The following is an 8,451-nucleotide window of genomic DNA, read 5'->3' on the forward strand; positions in this document are numbered from 1 at the left end:
AACTATCACTACTGATCATGGATCAGTCTTTATTGGTCGAAAGATGCAAGCTTTTGCAGCAGAAACAGGATTTAAATTGCTAACATCCACTCCGTATTACGCTCAGGCTAATGGCCAAGTAGAAGTTGCTAATAAAGTTATTATAAACTAGATAAAAAAGCATGTGGGAAGAAAGCCAAGAAATTGGCATCAAATGCTCGAACAAATCCTTTGGGCTTGTCGGACGTCACCAAAGGAAGCAATAAATACTACCCTATTTCGTTTGACTTTTGGGCATGATGCTGTGTTGCCTGCAGAAATTCATCTACAGTCGGCTAGAATTCAACGACAAAATAATCTTTCGTCAGATGAATACTGGAGTATGATGTTAGACGAATTGGTAGAATTAGACGAAGAACGATTAATATCTTTGGATAGGTTAATAAGACAAAAGAAAAAAGTGGCGAAAGCTTACAACAAGAAAGTAAAAGAAAAAACATTCATGGTAGGAGATTATGTGTGGAAAATTATTCTACCCATGGATCAAAGGAATAAGTTATTGGGTAAATGGTCCCCAAGTTAGGAAGGACCGTTTAAAATTTTGCAAGTGTTTTCAAACAACACGTATGAAATTGAAGAACTAAATTCAGATGGTCGAATCTTGAGGATAAATGGTAAATATTTGAAAAAATATAAACCTATACTTCAAGAAATTCGCATAATAGAATAAAACCAAAAGATTATATTAAAATTAATAGCCAAAATTTGGCCAATCATTACAAAAAGTTCCTTATAAAGTACGTTGGCAGTCATTACAAAATATAGCCAGTTAGTCGAAAACAAAATTACAAAGTTGGAAAGTTGTTCCTAAAATAGGCTAGCTTGGCTGACTCAAAGTCAATTTTAGAATCAAGTCGAGACAAGTTTTGTCTAAGTTGTCGAATGTTGCTTTCCAATTTGAGGGCATTTTCACCATGACCAAGTCCTCTCAAGACTTCTTGATTAATAGTTTCAGGCGAAGGGACTTCCTCAGTTTGAGCCAAAGTGATTTTCTCTTGTTCAAGATCTTGAATCTTCTTGTTGAGAGCATCAATTTGGGCCTTGTAGTCAGCAATCTTGTTGTCGATTTCTCCTTTCTTGTCATAAAACTTTAAAGTTTTCTCCTGAAATTCTTCAACTTTTTTGGTCGAAGCTGCACTGGCATCCCATTCCCTCTCCATTTCACGCTCTTTGTTCTTTGCCTGTCGAGTGATGTTCTTCTTTGTCATAAGGTCCCTCCAGAGCTAGTCAAAGTATGCCTCAAAATCAAAGAAGAATTGAGCAACAACTGCTGGAAGAGAGGCTTTGATTAGTGAGTCTAATAGCTTGCGAATTTCTCCACCAAGATGTTCAGAACTCTCAAGGACAGCAAGAAACTCAGGTTCGTTCAGATGAGCCTTTAGCTGGCATATAGCCTCGACAAGAGAAGCATAAATTTCAGTGTCAGGGTTGGTCGACTGAACAGGAACATCAAGAGAGCTTGGTCGCAGCTTCTGAAGTCGAAAGAGAGCTTCTAGAGGATTAGTCTTCTTCAAGTCTAGAATCTCCTCTTGACTAAGAGAACTGTTGGAGTTAGTGTCATCGACAGTAGGATGTTGTTTTGATTGAGAAATGATATTTTGCTCTGAACGAGAGGCTTGATCAGTAGCTTTGACATTTGCAGGTTGAGCTTGTTCAATGATAGGAATGTCTTGGGGCTCTGTACGACTTCGACCTGGAGTATTAGCTGAATCAGTGGTGCTTCCAAAAGCATTAGTCCTTTGAGGGCTAAAAAGGTTGGAGTCAGGAGCAGCCTCAGTAATTTTTTCAGCAACCTCGACAACCTTCTCCTGAGTATGGTCGACAGTTGGTGCATTCTATTCAGAAGAAAGTGTTAGAAAAAAATCTGTTAAAAGAGAAATATATTGAAAGAGAATGTTAAGTTACCTCAGGAGGAATTTGAGACGAAGAAGAAATTGTTGGAGTTGTTTGGGGTTTGACAACTACTTTAGGAATGTTTTTAAAAACTTTCCGTTTCTTTGATGGAGTCGGAAGCGGGGGTCGTGAAAAAATTTCACTTTCTTGATTTGGTGGAGAAGTAGTTTCGTCTGAGTCAGCGGGGACTATCAACTAAAGAGAAAAATAACAATTAACAAAGGTTAAAGTAGTATTGATAAAAGAATAAAGGTCAAGGCAGATACCTTTCTAACAGTTTTATTTTTCTTGGTGGTGGTGGTGTTCGACGTACTGGGACGCTTTCGACCTGGTTTAGGAGCAGGGACTTCGACTTGATTGGTAGGATCAGGCCCTGAAAGGTCTAAAATTGAAATTAGAACATTGCTAGTGATAATAAAGAAAACGAGATCAGATGTAAAATACTTACTTATAGTAAGTTGATCCTCCAGCACGTCGAATGCAGTATTCAGCTTCTTGACGAAAGAGTCTCCATCAAACAGCTGGTAATATTCAGACCACCTCTCACTGAATTCTTTGGTTGTAAAGCAGGAGTTTTGGAAAGTGAAGGTGGGATGTTCCAAGGATTGTTTGTTATGAAACTTCAAGCAGTCGAGATGTTGACGGGCTGTGAACGGTCGACCAGAGTAACAAATATCACCATCATGGGAATATAAGCTTTTGGGCAGAATCTGGCTTAAACCAAATTGTCGAGAGACCAATTTTGGTTGATAACCCACAAACCCATAACACTTACTAGTCGACTCAATACGATGAGAAAGGAGTGTTGGGGTTAGAAAAGCAGCCCAAATAGCATTTAATTGAGCTCGAAGGGTAGGAGTGTTTCCAGGAAAAATAGCTTTGAACCAAGTTAGCCCAAAGCATCGACTGGAGAAAGGGGCCATTGAAGAAATGAATGTTTTACATTCAGAAAAAATCTTCACATACTTGATGAGGTTGGGCCTATTAGATTCATCTTGAGGTGTTTGGAAAGCAAGTTTGACACCTTCGACTCTTCTGTCATACATGACTTCCAAAATAGATCGAGAGACAGTGTAACCAATCTGTGACTCGAAGGTGGCATTCAACCAATGTTGCAAAAGCCAGTAGGGTCCCGACAAAGACAGCTGTTTTGGAGTTTCATGCAGGCGTTTGATCCTTAAAGACACTATACCTAAGGTATGGTAAAGATAGGCAAGTAAAAGCTTACCTAAAGAGACCTTTCGACCTTCATGAATCTGGATAGCCAGGGGTATGTAAGCTTTAGCTATTTGAACCGACCCTGGACAGAACAAGTAATATGAAAGCCAATAAGTGAGGAAGGCAACATGCTCTTCGTCAGAGACTTCTTCTGTGGACTTGTCATAATGATCCTGCATGTATTTGGTGATGGTGGCATTGGTGAAGTTGAAATTCATTTCTGTGGGAAGAGTTGGGTCGAAGAGCTCACCCAAAGGCGAAAGCCCTGTGATGGCAGCCACGTCGAAGAGAGTGGGAGTCATCATTCCGCAAGGAAGGTGAAAGGTGTTGGTCGAACCTTCCCAAAAAAATATCGAGGCAAGCAGCATAGGAGGACAAACCCTATGACCAGTTCTGGATAATTGTATGGCGTCGAAGATGCCCAATTCTTCCCATCTTTGTTGTTTCTTCGCCTGGACTTTGTTAAGCCAATCTAAGTACTCTTTGTTTCCAGGAGCTGGGGTCGAACGGAATACCCTTAGTGTAGCGTCCATGAATTTCAAGTCGAGAGGACGCGGTTTATCAAAAGCTACAGGCATTGTAGTTTGAAAACAAGGGAAAAAACCAGTGGTTTGTTCTGGATGAAAGCGATGATCTGGTAATGGCCCTGAGAAAGCCATTAGTTTATCAGTGACTTGGAACAGGATTAGCATCTGATTTTGCCAGATAATGGCTTTGGCTTCTGTGAGGTTGGGTTGAGGAACAAAATCTAACCCTTGTTCTTCCTCTTCACGGGATATAATAACCCCTAAAGGGTTGGAACCTGTAGCGTAAATGGTGGTGTTGGCATTAATCGTGGTGTTTGTGTTTGCAGCCATTGTTGTGTGTGGAAGAAGAGAAGAAAACAGTTTGAAAGTTAAAGAAGAAGAGAGCTTTCTGAAAGTTTGAGAAGAAAATGAAACGAGAAGAAAGAAAGGGGAGAAGAAACTTGCATATATATATAAGGCTGTAGTGACGTCAGCAAGAAATCGTGTAAAAAGAAGTTGTTGAATCAAAGGTCATGTAAAAAAAAACGCTTTGGAAACAGGTTTTGGAAAGTGGGGAGCAGTTATATCCCACTACCTAGGATTTAGGTCATAATTAGTGTTCAGGGATGTGCAAAGTAATCATGGCGTAAAAAGATAACAAAAGTCGAAACCTAAGAAGGAAATGAAACGCCATCTTTCTCTTTTCTAAAGTCAGTCGAAAGAAGTTGCTTGGGGGGAAATTTGTTACCCTAGGATTTCGACTTGTTAAATAATGGTAAGTGATCTCTAAAAAGAGGTGAGATTATTAAAGAATCTGAGGCAAAGCAGTCTGATTAAATGGTTTTGTTTAGTCAAGACTAACGTTCGACTACCAATAGGTCATCATTGCCAAGGTTCGACTAGAATTAGTCAATGTACCATGCATGTTCGACTAGAATAAATAAAAAACTTAGGCGTTTTTTGGTTTAAGTATGGATTTGAGGTCGGAGGGCATCAGAAGTCAAAGGAGGCAGTTTCAAGCAGTTTTCTGGCAGTTTTCACAGGACGCGTGGAGGTCTCACAGTTGAAGATATTGCATGTTGAAGAAACGTGTTGGCTGATTACTAGTCGACCGTTAGTAGTAGTTATTTTATTTTTCCTATTTAAGCAAGTTCAATAGGAACAGTTTGGGGTCCGCATTTTCTACAAAACACAAGTAAACTCAAATCTCTATGCAAAATGAGTGACGAGTGCAACTTTGGAATGTACGTATGCGTACCAGTTTAATTTATGCAATCATTTTACGTTATACTTCATTTTCAGTGCACATTTACTGCTTTTTATTGCTTTCATTTACTTTAAAGTCTTGAATTTCAGTGTCTACTTTTACTTTAAAGTTATTGCTGGATTTAATACAAACCAGATACACGTAATAAACAAATTAAAGCAATTAGTCCTGGAATATTCTAGTTAATTCCGCAAAAGTAACCTTTAAAAAGGAAACTAGCTCTTGTTTACCATTTTTCTGGGTAAACACAAAGATAAGGAAATTGCAGTGACAGATACGATCCATAAGAATGTAGAATGTTGAATATGACTCATATTGTTGAGATAATTATGAATTGTTGAGATAACTAAGGGTTGTTGAGAGTATAACTCATATTGTTAAGATAATTATGGGTTGTTGAGAGTATAACTCATATTGTTGAGATAACTATAGGTTGTTGAAAGAATAGCTTATATTATTGAGATAATTATGGGTAAAGATAATTGTTTGTTGAGGGAAACTAGGGATTACAATTTTAGATATTCTAAAACCTCGTATTATATATATGGTATGTAACATTATAATCTATATGCAAAATCCACAAGACATAAATAAAAGGAACTATAGCTACTCTATAGTTGCAAACGTAGCTGATCCGCTATCGCGCACGGATAAAAAACGAGTATTTTTAAAAATTGTAGTTTATCGACAATGACTCGAGTCGTATCACAAGGATTCTTGTATTGTTATTAACCAATAGAAACAATTATGAGGGGGTTTATGGTTTTAGAATCAATTTATAAAACAGAGTAAATAAGTGATTATCAAATAAGCTAAAATGGTTAATCCTACTGATTTGGGTTCTGACTTATCATCGGTTATAATAACACCAATCCCTAGACGGCTTCGATCCTATTCGATTATGAGATTAATCAGACAAGCGCTTATCAAAATCATACGAGTTATGTTCCTGTTTACCGAATTAAGCAAACGGTTAATAATATGAAGAGTTGACGAATTAAGCAAACAATAACACGCAATTAAATTAAGGAACATGTGAACAATTGAACTTAATCAATTCTATCCTATGAACAACAATTGAATTAAGCAAACAATTGTAATCAAATTAAGCAAATGATTTCATATAAAGGAATTGAACAAAAATCGAATTTAAATTAGTATTAGAATAACCTCAAAGCAATGGAACCCATAAGCAGCAGGATTTGCCTTCGGGAATTAGTTCTTCATTCTAATCATGAAAGCAAAAGTAAAATTTGTGGAAAAAAAGGTCTAAAGTATTCTAGAGCTGCTAACCCTTATAAAACAAAATAAGGTTTTCTTCTCTACTAACTCAAACAGGGTCAAAAACATAACCCATGCCCATAAAATAATGACCCAAAAACAACTTATTCTAATGACTGAAACTTCAACGAAATTATGGGAACTATGCATTTCGAATTTGCCTTTAACTCCAACATGAAAGATGTAGGTCTTTCTCTTAGCTTTCCGGCGATTATTAGAACGTGTCGATCCGATTCTCGGAGCTCTAGTTATGTTCATTTTAGTGCAGACTGCTAATGCTGAAAATAGAGTGCGAAAATTAAATAAGTGCAAAAATAAACTGATTTATAAAAATACATTAAAATAGAAAAATAACCAAGGTAAAGTATGGAAATGCATAAGTATAAACATAGAGGAATGTGCATCAAAATGCACTGATCAAATTCCTCCACACTTGAACTTTTGCACTCCGAGCAAACTAAAATAAAAACTCAAGAAACACACAACATCAGTTACAATTTCAGGCTACAAACTCTTCTTCAGTTAAGATTGCATTGATAGGTACTAATTTTGTACACTAAGGATATTGTAAGAACACTACTCCACAATTGTGCAGTCATAGGTCTCCTACATATACAAATCAATCTAAATCATGTTATTATGTTTATGCCTAACTTACCCATCCTCCTCTCTTTCATTCTGGTGCAATCACATTAAGCCTGCTATCAGTTAGTGACTCTGATCCTTTTTGCATAAGGTTCTGGTAACTAAGTGGTATAACCCTTTGCTTACCCAATTGTAGTTGTGGGGGATCGGACCGTAATCCGCCATACCAAGTTTAGCACCAGAAACCTCTGAACCAACTAACAACGGGTCTTATTATTATGTTTTTGTAGGTTCCACAACCGTTGGGTTAAGTGACCAGGTGAGGGTCACCCAACTTAGAAGGTGCATTCCCTTTTCTTTTATGTTTTTTACAAATAAAACTTGGATCACTCACTTATTTTCATCGGCTTCCTTACGCAGAGCATGCGTGAGATGGAACCGACTGCAAAGATAAACTACTTAAGAGAAGAATGAGAATTCAAGGTTATGTCATAATAAGTATTCAAATTAACACCCATATGCAGCAGACTTATGGTGTTAATACATCTTGTGAACTTTACCCAAGTCTCCACAACTAACCACAAATTAATTTATAGCCTAAAACTTTCAAAAAGATGTTTTTTTTAAGAACTGAAAACAAAACAAAAAAATTGAAAGAAAACAAAACAAATAAATAATTTCCTCCCCCACACTTAAGACATACATTGCCCTTAATGAAAGAATATAAATATAAAATAAGAGTGAGAGAAAGGAAAGAACACACCCGAGGAGTCAAGGAGGATAGGTTATCACATAAGCAGTCTTTCCCAAAGATAGATCTTGTACATTCTCATCTTCCAAAGTAGGGCTCTCATGGAGTAGCTTTGGGTAATGTCCATTGTAGTTGAAATTTTTATTAGTGCCTTCGCCTTTTATTCCAGGATCAAATAAGAATCTTCGATAAGTAAAAGTGTCAAATGAGCACGTGATCTTCTTTTCCACAACATCAGAGATCAAAAGATTGAGGGGCTGCCCCACTGCTTTTGTTTCATCTTCCCCTTCAATTGAGACCCTATGTAAAATCATGGACGGGATAATATCGGAAATGCCGGCCAATGTCCACCCAATTGCCTTCTTTTGCTTCTTCAAAACCTGCAAAATTTTATTTTCTTGATCAAAATCAAGGTCAGAAGAAGTTATAACCAGGAGTTTTTCATTACTCTCCAAATAAGCATATTTTAGATTTACATGGAGTTGTTTCAGCTCTAAGGACGTGGGCTGCTTGAGGGATGGAGTGTTTGGGGCAGCCAATATATCAAGAGCTTCAGCCGCATAAATGACTTCATGTATGACTTTATCTTCATGAGAAACATCAATGTGCAAGGCAGCCTCAATCTCATCACAAACAAAGCAAATTTTAGTGTTAGTACAAACATCACAAGAGTAAACATCATCAAAACCAGACAATGATGGAAAATCATCTGCAAACAAATCAGTACAAGTATCATCAACAATTTCAGAAAGCAACTCTATTTGAAAATCAGATAGCGCTTCCAAGGGTTGTTGGTTTGATCCTTTAGCTTGCTGCATGACATTCATCAAAGTGGCAAGCTGTCCAATTTGTGTTTGCAAAGTCTGAAGAGTATAATCTATTTGTTGTTGATCCTCACCTGCAAAACGATT

Source organism: Vicia villosa, linkage group LG4 (genome assembly GCF_029867415.1).
Source record: "Vicia villosa cultivar HV-30 ecotype Madison, WI linkage group LG4, Vvil1.0, whole genome shotgun sequence".
NCBI lineage: Eukaryota > Viridiplantae > Streptophyta > Magnoliopsida > Fabales > Fabaceae > Vicia > Vicia villosa.